The sequence below is a fragment of the Lontra canadensis genome, unplaced genomic scaffold (genome assembly GCF_010015895.1).
Source record: "Lontra canadensis isolate GAN:19392208 unplaced genomic scaffold, GSC_riverotter_1.0 scaffold242, whole genome shotgun sequence".
NCBI lineage: Eukaryota > Metazoa > Chordata > Mammalia > Carnivora > Mustelidae > Lontra > Lontra canadensis.
The window spans coordinates 294,345-317,099 of NW_022631236.1; the positions used below are offsets into that span (position 1 = coordinate 294,345).

The 22,755-nt window shown below is 36.5% G+C and overlaps 2 pseudogenes; both read right to left on the reverse strand.

Annotated features, from left to right (window-relative positions):
* Positions 1-2,071: 2,071 nt before the first annotated feature.
* Positions 2,072-3,176, reverse strand: LOC116862429 (annotated as a pseudogene).
* A 12,220-nt stretch (positions 3,177-15,396) lies between these two features.
* Positions 15,397-20,850, reverse strand: LOC116862426 (annotated as a pseudogene).
* Between the last annotated feature and the right edge of the window lie 1,905 nt (positions 20,851-22,755).

Here is a 22,755-nt window from a genome sequence, read left to right on the forward strand (position 1 = left end):
AAAGCAAAAGAAAAAAAATTATTTCAAATAACAGTTAAGAAATGGTTCCAGAAGAGAAACCACCATTTTCACAGACTTTAGGACCAGATACTTGTGTGATACCACTCTATCCCCACTAATACCAGCATGACCCTCTCAGGACATTCAAGCACAGTTTTGCAAGTCTTCAGAAGTTAAGTACTTCTAATTTTATAAAGATAGGAAAAGAACACATGGATAAAAATTCCTTTGGGTACCTTTATAATAAAATTGAGCTCAACTGAACATCAAATAAAATACAGAGTTATTAGCACATTGAGGTAGTTTACATTTAATGTGGTAAAACATTATCTTACATTGCTTGTTATCTTGCTTACATTTTCAGTGGGTATTTGAAATAACTGGAAATAGATGAATAATCATTATTTATTAAAGAATTTTGTAAATTGAATCAGGAAATCTGTAGTCCCATTTTTGGCTGTTAATGATGTACTAAACAGAATTTATTTCATGTATTATTTTTCATCTAATGAGAGGTTCCTAATAGAAAAGAGTTAAGATGGTTTGATATGATCCACTTGATAGTGTAATTTCCAAAAATTAATTTGTCCAAAAGTGGGAAATTCAGATACAAATGAAAGAATATAGAAAAAAACCAACCATGTCTCATGAAATGTTCTAGAATTCTTTTGTAAAGAATATTATAATGGATAATTGGTATATTTATCAGTGTTCAAGTATATTTGCTGCTGGACTCAAACAATTAGTTTATTCATTAACTAGTGTTTGTTGAGGAATTAGTACAAACCAGACCATAATTTAGTTATTGGGGATACAGTTGTTAGTAAAGTAGACAAAGCCACTCTTTTTGTGCAGTGTATATTCTAGGTAGATAGGTAAATGAATAAACAAGCTAACAAATAAATAGAAAGAGTTGAGGAGTAATCAGGACTATAAAGAGTAAAGCAAGCTGAAAACAGTGTCCATGGGGGGTGGAGTGACTATGATATGTTAACATTTAAGCAAAGACCTAAGGGAAGTGAGGAAGCTTTCTGAGCATTGGCAGTAGCAAATACAAAGACCCTGAGGCAGGAGGGAGTTTGGATTGTCCAGGAACAGCAGGGAACTGGATGTGAGTGAAGAGGAGGGATGGAGTAGGAGAATGGCAGGGCATAATGTAGCTCATCTGGAACTAATGTGTCCCTGCATGGGGAGCACTAGCCTTCTTATAGCATTTCCAGAAAGAAAAATAGATAACATGATCATTACTTAGGGCATTTATCTTACACTTTTGAAGAGTTGGTAGTCCTTATGCTTTATTATCAATTGATCCCCCCTTTCTTCTCACTTTAAAAAAGTTATCATGTGATCATACTTTTTGTACCAAATGACTTACTGAAGCCAAAGATATTAACTCCTTTAAGATATTACATATCTCTGAGGAAATATGCTAAGAGAAAGCATATGTCTTTATTTAAAAGTTTTTCTTTTTCTTTCCATTCATGTTTTTCTTCATTTTGTATACTTAGGATTTTTTTTAACTAGAGAAATAAAAAATATATACACAATTGGTAAATTATTGAACACTACACTGAAAATAATGATGTACTATAAGTTGGCTAATTGAATTTAAATTTAAAAATGTTAGACATTAATTTATATTCTGATCTAGATTAATTTAACTTTTTAAATTAAAAACTAGTGATACCACAGCTACTTCCTTTAACAAATTTCCCAATCTTGCCTGTATGTGCACACATGGGATCTTTGCATACACTTGTCTTCATGGGTTTGAGCTCTGTTTTCCATATATACTTCCATTAGAATATGGTGCAGAAAATGTGAACATATGAATAAGTCACATAAAATTAATGAGGTTCATCATAAACATCATCATTAAATATTTAAGGCCCTCATGGTTATTCTCATCCAGATATTACTCAACTGGACACCCTCTCTTCTTTTTCAATGACAGAGTTTTGAAGAGGAAAGTATGTTAGTAATACAAATGTTGTGTGGGCTGTAAACTGTGAGTTAGTGCATGAAGAAGATCTGACAAGAATGAAACTGGGTGACTGTGGATCCTACAACCCTAAAAGATTAAGCTTAGAGATGATTTTGTCTTCTCAACAACCTTCTTGAAAACATTCTTGACTTCTTTGTCTTAGGCTATACACCACAGGATTTAGCATGGGTATGACCATAGTATAGAAAACAGATGTGATTTTGTTTGTTTCCATGGAGTACATGAACATTGCTGTCCTATAGAAGATGGACATTGCAGTAAGGTGGGAGGCACAAGTGGATATATATAGCCTTCAGGTACCCCTCCACTAAAGGCATCTTCGGATGGTGATAAAAATAACAGGTAGGGGTGTCTGGGTGGCTCGGTGTGTTAAAGCCTCTGCCTTTGGCTCAGGTCATGATCTCAGGGTCCTGGAGTTGAGGCCTGCATCAGGCTCTCTGCTCAGCAGGGAGCCTGCTTCCCTCTCTCTCTGCTTGCCTCTCTGCCTACTTGTGATCTCTGTCAAATAAATAAATAAAGACTTTTTAAAGAAAATGAAACAAGTAGGAAATCAAGATAACCAGAAGAGCAAAAAAGATGTGGAAGATTGCCACAAAGACAAGAATCAACTCACTGACATGTCTATCAAACAAGAGAGAGCCATGAGTACAGGAATAGCACAAAAAAACTGATGGATAGGAGGGGCTACTTACAGTAGGAAAATGGAATGTGTCTCCTACATCAAAAGAAGCAATCAGAAAACCATAGACATAGCAGCCTATGGCCAGACAAACTCATCCACCTGTTGTCATGGTGGTATTCTAAAGCTGTGTAGCAGTCTTAAACCATTGAGGCTAAAATGTAATTTTCCCCGTGGGAAAGACTACAACAAGGAACATCTGGACAGCAAATGCAAGGTAGGAGATGACCTTGTCTTCCATAAGGAGCCCAGCCATGACTTTGGAAGTGACTGTTGAGGAATAACAAAAGTCCACCAGAGATAGGTTACTGAGGGAAATGTACATGGGAGTGTGGAGATGAGATTTTAGCAAGATCAATATGATCATCTCCAGTTCCCAACCAGAGTGACAAAGTAAATGAGGGTGAACATTATAAAGAGAGAACTCTGCAATTCTGGGGCAGTGGTTAGTCCCAGCAGGATGAAATCAGTCACCTCTGTATTGTTCTTCATGGATGTGAAGTTTGAGAATCATGAGATGCTCTGTGGCAACAAGAAGTAGGAGAACAGAATGATCAATAAAGAAAAGTTGCATGAGCATTTCTTTATTATTGCTGTAATTTATTTTTGAATATTCTCCATTTTAAACATGGGAATGACAATGCAATTTAGTGATAACTTATCCAAACAAGAATAGACTTTTGTAGAGTAAGGTTCATCACCAATCATTTTCCTACCTTCTTATTTTTGTATATGAGTAAATTGAGTCACAGGAAGTGACAATGAGCTGTCCAAGCTCACATGCCTGGAATGGACGGAACTCCTAAATCAGATGTTTTGAGTCCTCTAATTATACTCACTTCAATATGCTCATGTGTATTTATTTATTCCTTTTATTATCCTTTTATTATCCCCATTTGATTGATTAGTTATGCCCATATATATAACAGGAACCTTAGCAACAAAGAGATTGAATACTCAAGTTTACATAGTTATGGAGATCCATGCCTTAGGTACATTCAGAATGGTTCCCAAACATAATGGCATCAGTGAATTTGAATTGATTTCAGTCTCATTCAAATTACACTTAATCATGGTATGCATTCTACCAAGCTTAATGTTTGATGTCACACAATAAAGAAATCCACAAACATATGTGTATATGCAGTGAGATACATGCAACGTTAAAGACAAATATAGTCAACAAAAGCTAAATATTGGGCTCTGGGCTGATGTGCATGTATATTCACACAGAAGAACTCCCATTTATTGCCTGCGAGACATTCGTCCTAAACTAAGTTTCCTGTGCCTTATTTTATCCATCAGTAGGGTGAAGGTGATACAGGAACCTACCTGCATGTTCCTGTGAGTGTTCAAAGAAGTAATCATAACAAACAGTTTGCACATGTGGGTATTCAGCACCATCCTGATGAGTTCTACCTATAATATTACAAGTAGGATGGAACAATGGTGTCTGTTAGTTTAGGAAGGTTGGTGGCAACTTCATGGCTTCAAGGTGGGAGTGAGTTTTGATGTCTGGTAGGTTTGCTCTCTGATTTGCATATTTTCACACACTTCATCCACCCAGATCTCTTGTTTCTTCCAGTGTTTTTTCATTCTGTCCTACCTCTCCAATGTTAATGGTTTTGTCATCCCTTCTGTGTGAGAACCCTTACACAGATCTCTTTTGCATAATTTCTTCCTTTTGATCCACATTTTAGGTTAGGTTGAAAGACTCTTATTTAATCTTAGACACATTCTTACTGTCATTTTTGTCAATAAGTAGCTGGATCATAAATATTGAGGGCTGAAAATCCATGTCTGGGGAGTTGACTCTAGTCTGTAGATTGTTTTTGAGCAAGCACAATGTTTCAAATCTTTTTATTTAAATTTGAAGTCTTTGGAGGGATATCCATTTTCTGATAACTATTATTGTCACTATCTTCCTTCTGGCCCCTCTACACATTTCATGTATGGAATTTACAGTATTTGTTTTGTGAACCCAACACTCAATAATATTATAAGCTATTATTTCTTGTTTAACATTAGTTATGTTTTTTTTCTAATTTTTTAAATTTATTTTTCAGTGTTCCAAGATTCATTGATAACTGGAATGTTCTTATTAGGCCCACATGGATAATCCAATATAATATTGCCATCTCAAAATCCTTAATATGTACATAATATCATTTTCCTTGCAAGAGAATATAATCACAAACTCCAGGATTAGTGTGTGGGCTTACTGAGGAGGATTTTTCTAACGCCACAATAGAGATGAAAAGAATATATAATTAGTAAATTGCCTAGAGAGTTAGAGATTGTTGAAGCTAAGACACCTTCACAGATCTTTTGGCCAACTTTCTGATTGTGTATAATAATCAACATAAGAACAGAAAGAGGTATTAACTTCTCCAAGGTTACATATCTGGAATAAATCCATTCCTAGATCTGATTTCCAGGGGATAGTAAGACCCATAACACACTGCTTATGTGCTAGTTTATCTCGTATATAGTCAGAAATCAGAAAAGGCAGGTAGACAAACAGGCAGGCAGACAGACATCGCAGACAGAAAGATAGAAGATAGAGAGCTAATGAATGGAAAGAGGGATGGATGGATGGATGGATGGACAGATACACAGGTAGATAAACAGATGTATATCAAAAGATAGAGGAAGAGAGAATATGTACACACACACACACACACACACACACACACACAAACTCCCATTTAAGGCTAAGGAAATGGAGAATTCAAGAGATTGTATGCTTTCCTCACATTGTACATCTAGTATGAGATCAGTTCAGATTCAGACTCATGTCTTACTTATTTCAATGTCTGTAGCTTCAGTCACTGCCCTTGTCAGATTTTCCAGATGAGCAAGTAATGAAAGTGTAGGTTGTGGGAAAGTGACAGTGAAAATGGAGTAAGGATCTTGGTGGCTTCATGAAAATCCTTCTGGAGTCTAAAGAATTATCATTTCACCCTGTTGATTAGGTGTCCCTTTGAGGGCAAGTCAGCACATAGTAAACAGGAAGAATTTACCACCTTCTCAATGAGAGCATCATCTATCATAGGTGCAGTGTAAGCCCTAACAGCTGGTTTTTCTTTTTTCTTTTTCTTTTTGTAATGCAAGTGCCTGACTTAGGCTTTGATTATTGAGGCAACCGCTTCAAGGACAGCAATCTCAATAAGCACTTTGCCAGTCACTGGATGAGAAGCTAGACTCAATCTCCTCTCTGGCTCCTTGTTTTAGAGCTTGTGATTGGTTTAGATAATCTATTGTTTGAAATTGGAAGAATAATTATATGCTTCTCTGGCCATGCTTTAAATTTACCCTCCTATGTTTTAAATTCACCAGTAAAGAGTGAACCCAAGTCCCTACTTTGACCTCAATAGAAGAGAATCCAGACCTGCTCTCTCTCACTACCCATGACCCTGCTGTGTGGCCCCAGGTGTGCCACGTGATTTCCAGGACCTGTGAGTCTTGGAAACCTTGTCTCTTTCAGGGTTTCCTGGTGGTTATTGCTGAGCACCTCTTGCAATTAATATAAGAACCACAAGGATCCATCCAGCCACACCATTGGTTGTCAATAGCCAGAGACCAGCACAAAACAATAGGTTTTTGATATCCTCTTAAGGAAAGCAGCATAAAATTTCATAAATAACATACTACTCTCTGCTGATTAAAATGTTTTTACATATGAATACTATACTTAAGCCTGTGTTTCAGAAAAAGTATCCAAACAACTAGATACGAGCTTAAAAACTCATAGAAGAGGTAGCTGCCCCAGTGCTTCCGCATCAGTTACATTTTTCATTGAAAGTATATATCAAACATAGAAGTTTACTTTGTTCTTTTTTTAAATTTTTTATTTCTTTTCAGCATAACAGAATTCATTGTTTATGCACCACACCCAGTGCTCCATGCAATATGTGCTACTTTGTTCTTGAAAAGAAGGAGAAGACATCCTGAACTGTGAGTCTAAAATCAGAAATTCAGACTACAAGAATATATAAACAATTTTGGAGCATATCTCAGATATTGGTCAAAATGTTCCAAGGTGCCTGAGACATGGAGAGATGAAGAAGGATCATGAACATGGAGCTAGGAAGCCTAGCTTCAAGTCTTGCAACTACCTTGGATTTTTCTTTGTGTTAGGAGAGTTGTTTATCTTACAGTGAGATCAATTTCCTTGTTTATGGCATAGAAATAATAAAATTAATTCTCCTATGATTTCACAAAATTTTGTCTATGAATAGTGAATAGGGAGGATCTATGGAGACTTTAGTAAGGTTAGTCCTTTCAACATAATTCACTATGTTATTATCTTAGGGTGTTTCCCCCAGGTCTGGTTGCAGAGTCACTGGCAACACTCAGTTTGGAGAAAGACTGTTGTGTATACTTAAAAGCATTAACATTCATCTGGATAAGCGGTGGCTGAATGTGTCTACTCAGAGTCTGGTCCCTTTAAAATATTGTCAGGTGAAGTCATGGTATGATTTCAGACCTTAATGAGTGGGAACCAGGAGAAAATCTGTAGTTGTGAAATTCCTAGGGGATAGGCCCCTATGAGGGCAATCACTTCTATCCAGGGAAGAAGCAATTAAACTGGATACAGGAGCATAGTTTCTTCTATTGAGTAGCACACAGATGTATTTGTGGTAATTATTTTTCTTCTCTCAGTTTTATTAAGTTGTTATTCAGTACATGACTAGTGGGTTTATTACATTTACATTTTTATATTATTTATACTTATAATCTAAAAACTTGTTTTCTCTTTGCCATGATTTTATTCATTTCCTTTTTCTCCTTTCCATTCTTTTACTTGTTATAATTAAATTTTAGGCTACTGGAGTTTTTAGAGGTTGATAAATAAAATCCTTGTTTTTCCTTTTTATGTTTACAACAAATGGACAATGTGACATATAGGTCACATTGGAGATTAAAATGAAATATGGAGATTAAAATGGCCTTATTAGTCATAACTCAATTCAAAAATTTGATTCTGATCTGCAGGCAGACAGGCTTCTTTTCTGTCCTAAATGCCTTTTTGTAGCAGCTCTTATTGGTGCTCTGTCCATATCAACTTGGCATTCTTTGTCTATGTACAAGCCAATGCTCATTATGAAAAAAAATGTCTGCATCTCTTAGGCTAAAATTTTTATTTTTACTTCAAGGGCATGCTTAGCCCATGTGGGGAACATTTAATTTTTCTAGTGCCAATGATCAATAAATGAAAGATAGAAACAGAGTGATAAATACTTGATTTCTGATCCTTCAGATGATATAACTCTGAGGTATGTTGTTTATAGTCTTCCAGTGGTTTCTAGTAGATCAAGCCTTTTTCACAGATATCACCTAATAACTAATGAAACTCTATTGGCATCCATCCCTGACTCACTTTCTCACTACTGTATAAACTACTTGAACTCAAATCACCAACTGTGGATCTGCTTCTAGGGAAACTAAACTCATATGCACCCCAAGATTATAGGTATTCCCTTAGCAATACTACCTCATTGTCTTTACCAAATAAATAGAGAAGGAGAGGACAGAAGTTGTCCTTCCTGCAGATAAGCCAGTCCAAAAGAGAAAGAGAAAAGAACAAAACATGCTCTATTCCATCTTCCAAATCCCTTAATCAAGATAAATTACATCTCTTCCTTCTGCTGAAACACTTTCACTATTCGACTGCTCCTGTAGGTAGTATACTGACTTCTGATTTTTGTATATACACTGTCTGATTTTGCCATTAAATTCAAATGGTAGTTCGTCTAGGTATAAAAATCTGGACTGATATTTTTTCCCTCAGCTTTTTGAAGTTATCAGTCTACTGTCTGCTAACTTCTGTTTCTTTCTGATGAGAAGACTGATAACAAGATTATATTATTTTGTATGTTTGTCTCTCTGGAATCTGAAATGTTTGACCTTGTCCTTGTTTTTCTGCACAATAAAAGAATCAATAAAATGAAAAGGGAACCAAAAGAATGGGACAAAATATTTGCAAACCACATATCTGATAATGAGATCATATCCCAATATATAAAGAACTCATACTCAGAGAAAAAACAATTATTCAAAAAAAAAATTGGGTAAAGGACCTAAATGACATTTTTCCAAAGAAGATACTGGAATGGTGGGTAGCTACACGAAAATATGGTCAACACAACTAATCATCAGGAAAAGGCAAATAAAAAACACAAGATATCACCTCACACTAGTTAGGATGGCTATTGTCAAAAAGGAAAGAGAAGACAAATACTGGCGAGGATGTGGATAAAAGGGAACACTTGTGGTAACTTATTTCTGGTAATGTAATTGGTACAGTCACTATGAAAAACATCATGGGGGTTTCTCAAAAAATTAAAAATAAAATTATCTCATGATCCAACAATTCCAATTCTGGGTATATATTGAAAGGAAATGGAATATCTAACTATCTCATAGAGATACTTGCATCTCCATCTTCATTGCAGTATTATTTACAATAGCCAACAAATAGGGGTCACTGAAACAACCTAAGTATCCTATGATAGATGAATGGATAAAGAAAATGTAATATATATTTACTCACTAGAATAGTATTTAGCCAGAAAAAAGAAAGGAAATCCTGCCATTTGCAATAACCTGCATGAAACCTGAGGACCTAATGTTAAGTGAAATGAGTCACATAGACAAAAACAAATACTGTATGATCTCATTTATACATGGAATCTAAGAAAAACAAACTCAGAGAAACATAACAGATTGGTGGTTCCGAAGGTGGGAACTGGGGGAACTGGGTGAACAGGTGAAGGTGGTCAAAGTCACAAATGTCTAGTTATAAGATAAATAAGTATTAGGATGTCATGTACAACATGATAACTACAATTAACAATATTGTGTTGCATATTTGAAAGTTTCTAAGACATTAGAACTTAAAATTTCTCATAACAAGAAAATAAATTTGTAACTATTTAAGGTGGTGTTTGTTAACAAAAAATTATTGTGGCAATATTTCCAATAATTGCACTGTACATCTTAAACTTATATAATGAAATACATCAATTATATCTTAATAACCTGGAAAAAACAAAATTCAAAATAGATTAAGGTAATTAACAACTTTAAAGGAATGAAGGGGAAAACACACATTAAGTCATTATATGACTTAATAATTCAGAAAAAGTACTTAACAAAGTCTCCAATGCCTTCATGATAAAAATGAGAAATCTAAGAATAGAAGTGAACTTCTTTAAAACTGTATAAAGCATGAATGAAAGACTTCACAGCTAACATCATACTTAAATATGAAAGAGTGAAAACTCCCCTGTACAGTCACATACTAGACAAATACATCTATTTTCACCACTTTTATTCTCTGTTGTACTGGAAGTTCTATCTAAAGCAATTATACAAGAATAAAAGAATTACAAGGCATATAAATTAGAAAGGAAGAAGAAAAGACACATGATCTTCAGATAATAGGATGTTATATAGCGAAATCCTAAAGAATGTACTAGAAACCATTAGCTAATAAACTTATTCATCAAAGTAAGTTTGCTTACATACACTAGCAACAACAATCTCAGAAGAAAATTAAGGAAGAGAGTTTGACTTCTTTGCCAATGAATGCCTTTTATTTCTTTTTGTCTGATTGCTGATGTCGGGACTTCTAGTAATATGTTGAACAATGGTGAGAGTGGGCATCATTGCCATGTTCCTGACCTTAAGGGAAAATCTCTCAGCTTTTCCTCACTGAAAATGATATTCGCTGTGGGCTTTTCCTATATGGTTTTTATGATATTGAGGAATTTTCCCTCTATCCCTACACCCTTAAGAGATTTAATCAGGAAAGTATGCTGTGTTTTGTCAAATACTTTTTCTGCATCAACTGAGAGGATCGTATGGTTCTTGTCTTTTCTTTTATTAATGTGCTCTCTCATGTTGATTGATTTGCAAATGTTGAACCACCCTTGCATCCAAGGAATAAATTCTACCTGGTTGTGATGGAAAATATTTTAATATACTGTTGTATTCTATTGGCTAGGATCTTGTTGATTATTTTGGCATCCAATATACTGTTGGATCCTATTGGCTAGGATCTTGTTGAGTATTTTGGCATCTATGTTGATCAAGGATATTGGTCTTTAGCTCTTCTTTTTGGTGGTACAGCCACTTTGGAAAACAGTATGGAGGTTCCTCAAAAAGTTAAAAGTAGAGCTACCTTACAACCCAGCAATTGCTCTACTAGGTATTTACCCCAAAGATAAAAATGTAGTGATTCGAAGGGACACCTGCACCCCAATGTTCATAGCAGCAATGTCCACAATAAGCAAACTGTGGAAGGAGCCAAGATGTCCTTCAACAGATGAATGGATAAAGAAGATATGGTCTATATATACCATGGTATATTACTCAGACATCAGAAAGGATGAATATCCACCATTCACATTGACATGGATGGAACTAGAGGGTATTATGCTAAGTCAAATAAATCAAGCAGAGAAAGATATTGTTTCATTCATATGTGACACATAAGGAATAGTACAGAAAACCCCTGGGGAAGGGAGGGAAAACTAAAGGGGAGGAAATCAGAGAGGGAGACAAACCATGAGAGACTATGGACTCCAGGAAACAAACTTTGGGTTTCAGAGGGAAGGGAGGTGGGAGGTGGGAGGTGGAGTAGCAAGGTGATGGGTATTAAGGAGGGCACATCATCATTTGTGATGAGCACTGGGTGTTATATGCAATTAGTGAATCATTGATCATTGAACACACAAAAACTAATGATGTACTATATGTTGGCTAACTAAACATAATTAAAATAAATAAACAGCTTAAAAAAGAAAAAATAAGGAAAAAAATTCCACTTACAAACAGCATCCTTATGTTAAAACACAGAGGAATTAATTTAAGCAAAGTGTGAAAGGACTGTACACTGAAACTACCAAATAAATTGCTGAAATTCAAAGATGCCTAAATAAATGGAAAGAGAGTTTATGTTCATGGATTGGATGATATGATATTGTTTACTGGCAATATTTTCCAAAATGACCCACAGGTTTAATGAAATCACTATCATAATTTTAATGACCAGAAATAGAAACATTATTATTAAAATTCAAATGGAATTTCAAGAGGCCATCAATAGCCAAAACAATATTGAAAAGGAAGAACAAAGTAGGAGGACTCACACTTCTTGATTTCAGAACGTAATACAAATCTAAAATTAACAAAGCAATTAGATGCTGCTTTAAGGATAGAGACATAGCTCAACTGACTAGAATTGAGAGATAAGAAATAAACCCATGTATCTATGGCCTATTGATTTTTGACAAAGATCCTAAGTCCAGTTAATGGGAAAAGAAGTCTTCAACAAATGGTGCTGAGACAACTGGATATCCATGTGCAAGACTGAAGTTAGACCCCTCCTTCAGAGCATATATAAAAACCAACAAAAAATGGTTGATGACCATAATATGGTAGGTAAAAACATATAACTATTAGAAAATGTGGGGAAAAGTCTAGACCTTGGATCCAGCAATTGTTTTCCATGTATTACACTGAAATGACAAGCAACAAAAGAAAAGAAAGATATATTGGACTTTCTCAAAATTGCAAACCTTTGTATATCAAAGTACATTTTCAAGAAAGTGAAAAGGAAAACTATAGGATGGGAGAAAATATTAGCAAATCACATTTCTGATAAAGACATAATATGCAGAATATACCAAGGACTCCTACAACTGAACAACAAAATACTCAGTAGCTCAGTTGAAAAATGGGCAAAGTACTTGAACAGACATTCCGCTGAAGGTTTAGTAAAAGCCAGTGAGCACATGGAAGTATGCTCAAAATCATTAGGCATTAGGGGCAAGTAAATCAAAACTACAAGGGGAAACGAAATCATTTATCATATTGTTTCACTTATATGTGGAACATAAGGAATAGTGCAGAGGACCACTGGGGAAGGGAAGGAAAACTGAATGGGGAGAAATCAGACAGAGAGAAAAGCCATGAAAGGTGCTTAACTATAGGGAAACAAACTGAAGGTTACAGAAGGGAGGGAGATGGTGGGATGGGGTAACTGGGTATGAAGTAGGGCACATGTTGTGATGAGCACTGGGTGTTATCAGCAACTAATGAATTGTTGAACACTACATCAAAAACTAACGATGTATTATATGTTGGCTAACTAAACATAATAATAATAATAATAAAAATAAATCTAAAAGGACAGAGTATCCCCTCCACACTCTGGAGACTGATACTTTTGTTTCATCCCAGTGAGACTGATTTCCAAAAACTGGCCTCCAGAACTGTGAGAAAGCAAATGCATGTTGTTTGAAGGTGCCAGAGTGTGCTCATTTGGTATAGAAGTCATAGGAAACTGATATAAAATCTTTATGCTCTTTGTAGTGTTCAACTGTGTTCTCAATTTAATGTGTGACTGCAATATAACCAAGCGTGTTCTGTTGTCTGTGTTCAGATATTTTACAAACAGATGTTGAGTTTCTCTGGTTCCTCTTATCATGCAGCTGTTCATTCCTTAAAATCTTTTACTGAGCCTCAGATCTGATCTAGGCCTGAGTCTTTGTTAGACACCAGACCAGAAATTGTACCAGGATGCATAGAATTTTTTAAAAAAGATTTAGTTTTTTATTTGAAAGAGAGTGAAAGTAAGAGTGATCACAGAGGGAAAGACACAAGCTGACTCACTGCTGAGTGGATAGCCTGATGCAGGGCTCAATCCCAGGATCCTGAGATCATGACCTGAGCTGAAAGCAGATGCTTAACCAACTGAGCTACCCAGGTGCCCAGACTTTAATTTTGATGGAGAAAAAAAAAAGCAAAAAAAGGAGTAAACACACAAAAATGAATATACAATATTTTGATCAGTATCATGAAAGAAAAAAATGATAGACATAAATATTTGTGGGTTTTTCCATGTTACTTTGTTCTTACACAGGATCACATTTCATTAGATACTCTTGAGTTCTATGGAATATACACTAGTCTAGGTTCTGAGAACACATATCTAAGTAAGATAAAATTTTTGGTCTCAAAGTCTTGCAATTCAGTAGTAAGTTAAACCTACAAAAACAAACCAATATAATCTGTGTTTTTTTTTATCCACCAAGAAAATCTAACAATTATAAAATCTGTAAGTGTTTTGATAGTTCTATGGAGAAGTTTGGCAAATTAGATGAATGAAAGAAGGATAAGAAAAGGAACAGAAGGGAAAGGATGCAAATATATTTTGGGCAACTACTCTTTTTTAGGTACTGTGCTAAGATTTGGCTCATTTAGTACCCATTTAATATAAATCTGTGAGAGAGTACTGGTTTCCCCCATTAGAAACTCAGAACACTTAATAACTTGCCCTATATCACAAAGTTTGGCTTGGAATGGAATTCACATTGAATTTGTCCTCTCTCCGAAACCTGTGCTAATTTTGTTGGGGCTAGGCACTTTAGGTATGATATGGAGGCTGGGTGAGGATTCACAAAGAAATCATTGTAGAATCAAATTGTATTGGAGAAATTTGATAGTGTTTCCAGGATATATCTGCCCCACTCCCACAACAGCATCTGGATGGTTGTGTGGGAAGCTCTCTCTATCCATTAGGGTAAATAATATTAGCTGCCAGCAGGAGAACCCCAGAACGGCAGTGGCGTGACCACAGAAGTTTTTCTTGCTTGCATATGGTTCCATTAGTTGTTCTGTAGGAACGTACACAGAAATTCAGTTGTACCAGGTTCTCTCCATTTAGTGGTTTTGTCATCCCGTGTGGTCTTGATTCTCTCCACCCAGCTGGTGACAGATAGAATGACCAGGACATCACATGAGGAGGTTCATGGGCAGACTTGGAAGTGGCATATATGACCTGTACCCACATTCCATGGACAAGAACACAAGCACATAGTCACAATTAACTATACGCAGGGCAGAGACATAGAGCCTATGTTTGTTTCCAGGAATAAACATAGTTTGGAAAAGAACTAACCAGTATTTTCCATTGTAATGTTTATGACCATCACATATCCATCTCACACTTCTTCCCGTACAGAAAATTTATTATCCATGTCCCACAAGGAGACAACCTAGATCCCAACTAGTCAATAGAAGCACAACGTCTAAGCTATCATACAAGTTAAGTAGGCTTCTCCACCCAGTTCATGTGTGGCTTCTTGTTGCCTAGAAAATCATGCACTAAAAAGAACATGTAGTTTGTTCCACATTAATAGCCAATGGGTAATGTTGGGCCTGAGTAAATACAACAGGTGGGGAAAGAGCCTCCATTCAGAACAGACAGCAATTTCAGTTTAGAAATCTTATGGAACTGACATTACCAATGTCCCTCTACCTGGGTGATGGGATATATTTCTTTATGAGACCCTAAGTATTCTTTCTGGGAAAAACCCCATTATCCACTGTTTTCTTTACTACCTGGTCCAATCTCTTAAGTGGTTTTTTTTTTCTTACCCATTATTTTTTCTTACCATTACTGAAGTATACCAAGGAAAAAACTATGTCCAATACAATAGTAACAAAGAAGGTTTATTCATAAACTGTTTTGATTATCATTTTTTCTGCATTTTGGATGCTTGGATCTTATACAAAATTAAAGTAATGAATAACATTCGAGTGACTGATTTGTTTTAATACCCTATATGGCTATGAACATTGAGTTATGACATGGAGTGGATCTAAGTGGGACGAAATAACTTTTGTGGATTCTGGATCACTAGAAGACTAAACCTAGAGAATATTTTGCCCTCTCAACAAACTTCTTGAATGCATTCTTGACATCTTTGTTCCTTAAGCTGTACACCATAGGGTTCAGCATGGGGACGACCATAGTATAAAACACAGATGCCATTTTGTCGGTGTCCATGGAATGACTGGAACTTGGCTGTACATACATGATGATGACTGTCCCATAAAATATAGAAACTGCAACAAGGTGAAAAGCATAGTAGATAAAGCCTTCTGGTATCCCTCACCTGACTGTATCTTCAAAACAGTGATAAATATGAACATGTAGGAAATCAAGATTATAAGAAGGGCAAAAAAGATATTAAAACTTGAAATAAGCACAAGAATCAACTCATTAATGTCTTTATCTGAGCAAGTCAGAGTCATGACTGCTGGAATATCATGGAAAAAGTGATGGAACACATTGGACATACAGAAAGAGAGACTGAATGTGTCTCCAATATCAATAGCAGCAGTTAGAAAAGCAAAGGCGTAAGAGCCTATGGCCAGACGAGCACACACACCTGTAGTCATGGTGGTGGTGTAATGGAGGGGTTTGCACACTGCTGCGTAGCGGTCATAGGCCATTGAAGCTAACAGGTAACTTTCCACAGTTGCGAAGAGTACAAAAAAGAACATCTGCACGGCACATGCATTGTAGGAGATGACCTTATCTCCTATAAGTAATCCAGCCATGACCTTGGGAGTGACTGTTGAGGAGTAACAAAAGTCCACCAGAGACAGGTTACTGAGGAAGAAGTACATGGGAATGTGCAGACGAGAGTCCAGCAGGATCAGCATGATCATCCCCAGGTTCCCAATCAGAGTGACAAGGTAGAGGAGGGTAAACATTAGAAAGAGAGGACCCTGCAGCTCTGGGGCATTGGTTAGTCCCAGCAGGATGAATTCTTTTATCTCTGTTATTCTTCATGGAACTGGTCTGCATATCACAAGATATTCTATGGCAAAGAAAGGAACACAATGTTGAACGAAACTAGTTGCACAGAAATGGAAATGTACAAGCATTATTTTATTAGAGCAATATTTTGTTCTTCAATATTCTCCATATCTGAAGCATGTCATGGCAACCCAATTTAGTGACAACTCTCTCTAGAGTAATAAGCTTTTGGATAAGAAGTGTCCTTATGGATCATCTTCCCAACTTCTAGATTATGTATAGTGTGTATAACCATATGTATATGATTTTGTATATGAGTAAACTGAGTTGAGGAAAGGCTAACATGCCTGGAATGAATCCATCTCCTATATCATATCTTCTAGGTATAATAGCTTACAATTCTACAGTGCTCACTTGCCAGGTGCTCTATATGTATATATTCATTTAACTCTCTCATCAGTCCTATTAGATTGATTAGCTATTCCTCCCCTATAGATATCTAATAATTTGGTAACTGAGAGATCAAGTAATTTATTTAAGTTTAAGTAGGTATTAATGGACAAAGCCAAGCTTTAGACACAATCAAAAGTGTTACTAACCTAAGTGTTGTTAATTATTTGAATTGACTTTAATTTTGTTCAATTTACACTTACCTGTCTCTATTGTACTGAACTTAATGCATGGAGTAGCATAGTTAAACATAATTTAGAAATAAGTGCATAGTAGATACAGAGGGCTAAATGCAGCATGAGAGCCATGTGCAATCAACAAAACCAATTCTGAACTGAAGGTATAGCGTTGGATGTAAAGGTTTGGTCTCTGAGAACCACGTGTATGCAGTCACATATCACCCCTACCATTTATGACTGGGAGACATTTGTCCTAACTTCTTTAAGTCTCTATCTACCAGCAAAGTGAGTGTTGTTGGGACCTACTTCAAGGGATTAGTGTAAGAATTTAAATAAATAATGTATAAAAGGAGTTAGTAAGTACTAATGATGTACTATGTTGGCTAATTGAATTTAAATTAAAAAAAAGAGCACAATGAGGGTGCCAAGCACAGTCCTTAAGAATAATAAGTATAATATTATCAGCTTAGAGCAATGGTCTCTATGTTTGTTTAGGAAAGTCAGGTGGCAGATGTAGGGGACTGGGTTTCAAGTCTGTTGGTCTTTACCTTTGATTTGCCGTTTTGTATATGCTGTCTATGCAGATGTTTTGTTTTTACCCTATTTTTCACTCTGTGCTCATGGCTGTGTCAATCATTTTGTATGAGAATCCAGAAATCTTCAAAATTTCCTTTTCTTACCTTCTTTCTTGAGATCCGTTTTACCTTACCCCTCTATCTTAGACTCATTCTTATTGTCATTCTTATTAACATTGAGGGGTGAAAATTCATGGCACGGTGGTTGATACTAATCTGCAGATCTATTCATGAGAAAAATCACAAATCTTTATATTTTTAATTGAAGCTTTGTGAAAGACATGCATTCTTTGGTAACCACTATTCTTTACCATCTCCCTCCTGGGTCCTAAACACATTCTTTTTCATGTCTTCACCTTAAAGTTTTTATGTTTGTCAACATCTGATCTACATAGTATTTTATTATGATATCACATATATATCATTTGCTGTGTTCTATGATGACTAATAGCTCTCCTGAGGTTAGCAACAGCTTAAAATTCCTGCTTATGTGTAGCTGGTCTCATAGATCCAGAGACAAATAATATGGATAATAGATGATACTGATAGATGATACTGATGATGATGATAATGATCATGGTCATGATGATAAATAGAGCAGAATGGGAAGAGATATAAATTGGGTATGTACACACACGTGCACACACACACATACACACATATACAAATAGCCTTATTTACTGCTAAGAAAATGAGGAGTTGAGAAGTTATGTGTCTTCTTAAAATTCTACACCTAGGATGAGATAGTTAAGATATAGATAGATACCTGTCTAACTGATCCTAATGCCTATAGCTTTAATCACTGTATTGTCAGATTTTCTAGGTGAACAAGTAACAATGGAGTAGGTTGTAGGGAAATAATAGTGAAAAATATGTAAGGGTCTTAGTGGCTTCCTGATGATCTTTCTGTAAAGGAAGAAAGTGTCATTTCACCATGTTTGGTTAGCTATCCCCTCAGTGACAAAACACACAGTAAATAGGACTTATTTAGCACCTACCCAATCAGAGTACCATCTATAACAGGGTTTTCTTAACCTCTTAAGAAAAGCAGCGTGGAATTTCAGAAATATTTCTGCACTTTCTTGATTACAGTGTTTTTCCCTGACTCCTGTACTTGTGCCAATATTCAGAAATAGTGTTCAAACAACGAAATAGGAGCTCAAAAACTCACAGAAGATGTAGACACCCTGCTGCTTCTGCATCAATTACAGCTTTCACTGCAAGTGTAGATTGAATCTAGAAACTTACCTTGCTTTTGAAAAGAAAGGAAAGACAGTGCTGAATTGTGAGTCTGCAATCAGAAATTCAGCCTTGGAAGAATGTAATGTCAGAGAAATTCTGTCTCATTTCTGGTCAAGACATTCTGAGTTCCCTGAAGCATGAAGATACGGAGAAAGGATCATTAATATGGGGCTTCCTAAGAAACCTATATTTAAGTAGTGCATCTACCATGGATTTTTTGAAGTATTCAGAATATGATTTACCTCCTACTGATCTCAGTTTCCTTATTGATGATAAGGATATAATAAAATTATCTGTACCACAGAGTTTCTAGAATTGTATTTGTGACAAGCAAATAAGGGCAGATGTAAGCCCTTAGGGCTTAACTTTTCAACATGAGTGAGTTTAATTTTTATTTCAGGATGTCTTCCCTGCCTGTCATTGCAGACTCACTGCAAATACCCAGTTTGGGCAGAAGCTGGTGTCTACAACAAGGTTAGCTTTTAGTTCAATAAATGATGAACAAATGGGCTCTGCTCAGCGTCTGGTTCTTTTAAATAATGTCATACAGAATCATGATGGGATTTCAGCACCTAATGAACAAGAACAAGGAGAAAATTGTACAGGAATGGAACTCTCTGGGGATACTGAACCCCCATGAGGGCAGTCACTTCCTTTCATTGTACTTACATATGGAAGAAACAAATAAGCTGTGTGTAGAGACATAATTTGTTATGTTGTGTAGCACATACATATATTTGCACCCTAGTTCTCATTTATTTCCCCTCCCTCACTTAAAAAATTAACATGACTTTTCCATACATTGAGTAGTTTTGATTAATCATTTAAAATTATTTTTATTTTTGATATTTGAAATGTATTTCTTTTTATTGAAGTATAGTCAACACACCACGTTAGTTTCAGGTGTACAACATGATTTGACAACTCTCTTCATTATTCTATGTTCACCACATGTGTAGCCATCATGTATCACCATACAAATCTTATAACACCATCAACTATATTCCCTCTGATATACATTTTTTAAATCATTTTTTAAATTTATATTCAGCATAATAGTATTTATTGTTTTTGTACCACACCCAGTGCTCCATGCAATGCGTGCCCTCTCTAATACCCACCACCTGGTTCCCCCAACCTCCCACCCCCCAACCTCTTCAAACCCTTCAGATTGCTTTTCAGAGTCCGTAGTCTCTCATTGTTCACCTCCCATTCCAATTTCCCCCAACTTCCTTTTCCTAACTCCCCATGCCCTCCATGCTATTTGTTATGCTCCACAAATAAGTGAAACCATTTGATAATCGACTCTCTCTGCTTGATTTATTTCACTCAGCATAATCTCTTCCAGTCCTGACCATGTTGCTACAAAAGTTGGGTATTCGTCCTTTCTGATGGAGGCATAATACTCCAGAGTGTATATGGACCACATCTTCCTTATCCATTCGTCCATTGAAGGGCATCTTGGTTCTTTCCACAGTTTGGTGACCGTGGCCATTGCTGCTATAAACATTGGGGTACAGATGGCCCTTCTTTTCACTACATCTGTATCTTTGGAGTAAATACCCAGTAGTGCAATTGCGGGGTCATAGGGAAGTTCTATTTTTAATTTCTTGAGGAATCTCCACACTGTTCTCCAAAGAGGCTGCACCAACTTGCATTCCTACCAAAAAGGAGAATTTCAGACCAATATCACTGATGAATATGGATGCTAAGATTCTCAACAAGATCCTAGCAAACAGGATCCAACAGCACATTAAAAAGATTATCCACCATGGCCAGGTGGGATTCATTCCTGGGCTACAAGGATGGTTCAACATTCGCAAATCAATCAATGTGATAGGACAAATTAATAAGAAAAGAGAGAAGAACCACATGGTCCTCTCAATTGATGCAGAAAAAGCATTTGACAAAATCCAGCATCCGTTCCTGATTAAAACGCTTCAAAGTATAGGGATAGAGGGAACATTCTTGAACTTCATCAAATCTATCTATGAAAGACCCACAGCAAATATCATCCTCAATGGGAAAAAGCTCGCAGCCTTCCTGCTGAGATCAGGAACACGACAAGGATGCCCACTCTCACCACTCTTGTTCAACATAGTATTAGAAGTCCTAGCAACAGCAATCAGACAACGAAGAGAAATAAAAGGTATCCAAATTGGCAATGAAGAAGTCAAACTCTCTCTCTTTGCAGATGACATGATTCTTTACATGGAAAACCCAAAAGACTCCACCCCCAAACTACTAGAACTCATACAGCAATTCAGTAACGTGGCAGGATACAAAGTCAATGTACAGAAATCAGTGGCTTTCTTATACACTAACAGTGAAAATACAGAAAGGGAAATTAGAGAATCGATTCCATTTACTATAGCACCAAGAACCATAAGATACCTGGGAATAAACCTAACCAAAGAGGTAAAGGATCTGTACTCGAGGAACTACAGAACACTCATGAAAGAAATTGAAGAATACACAAAAAGATGGAAGACCATTCCATGCTCTTGGATCAGAAGAATAAACATTGTTAAAATGTCTATACTGCCTAGAGCAATCTATACTTTTAATGCCATTCCAACCAAAATTCCACCGGTATTCTTCAAAAAGCTGGAGTAAATAATCCAAAAATTTGTATGGAACCAGAAGAGACCCCGAATCGCTAAGGAAATGTTGAAAAACAAAAATAAAACTGGGGGCATCACGTTACCTGACTTCAAGCTTTACTACAAAGCTGTGATCACCAAGACAGCATGGTACTGGCATATAGGCACAGACACATAGACCAGTGGAACAGAGTAGAGAGCCCAGATATGGATCCTCAACTCTATGGTCAGTTAATCTTCGACAAAGCAGGAAAAAATATACAGTGGAAAAAAGACAGTCTCTTCAATAAATGGTGCTGAGAAAACTGGGCAGCTATATGTAGAAGAATGAAACTCGACCATTCTCTTACACCGTACACAAAGATAAACTCAAAATGGATAAAAGACCTCAATGTGAGACAGGGATCCATCAGAATCCTAGAGGAGAACATAGGCAGTAATCTCTTCGATATCAGCCACAGCCACTTCTTTCAAGATATGTCTCCAAAGGCAAAGGAAACAAAAGCCAAAATAAACTTTTGGGACTTCATCAAAATCAAAAGCTTCTGCACAGCAAAGGAAACAGTCAAGAAAACAAAGAGGCAACCCACGGAATGGGAGAAGATATTTGCAAATGACAGTACAGACAAAAGATTGATATCCAGGATCTATAAAGAACTCCTCAAACTCAACACACACAAAACAGATAATCATATAAGAAAATGGGCAGAAGATATAAACAGACACTTCTACAATGAAGACATACAAATGGCTATCAGACACATGAAAAAATGTTCATCATCACTAGCCATCAGGGAGATTCAAATTAAAACCACATTGAGATACCACCTTACACCAGTTAGAATGGCCAAAATTAGCAAGACAGGAAACAACATGTGTTGGAGTGGATGTGGAGAAAGGGGAACCCTCTTACACTGTTGGTGGGAAATCAAGTTGGTGCAGCCACTTTGGAGAACAGTGTGGAGATTCCTCAAGAAATTAAAAATAGAGCTGCCCTATGACCCTGCAATTGCACTACTGGATATTTACCTCAAAGATACAGATGTAGTGAAAAGAAGGGCCATCTGTACCCCAATGTTTATAGCAGCAATGGCCACGGTCACCAAACTGTGGAAAGAACCAAGATGCCCTTCAATGGACGAATGGATAAGGAAGATGTGGTCTCATATGGTTTCACTTATTTGTGGAGCATAACAAATAGCATGGAGGACAAGGGGAGATGGAGAGGAGAAGGGAGTTGAGGGAAATTGGAAGGGGAGGTGAACCATGAGAGACTATGGACTCTGAAAAACAGAGAAACAGAAAAACGCTGAGGGTTTTGAAGGGGTGGGGAGTGGGAGGTTGGGGGAACCAGGTGGTGGGTATTGGAGAGGGCACGGATTGCATGGAGCACTGGGTGTG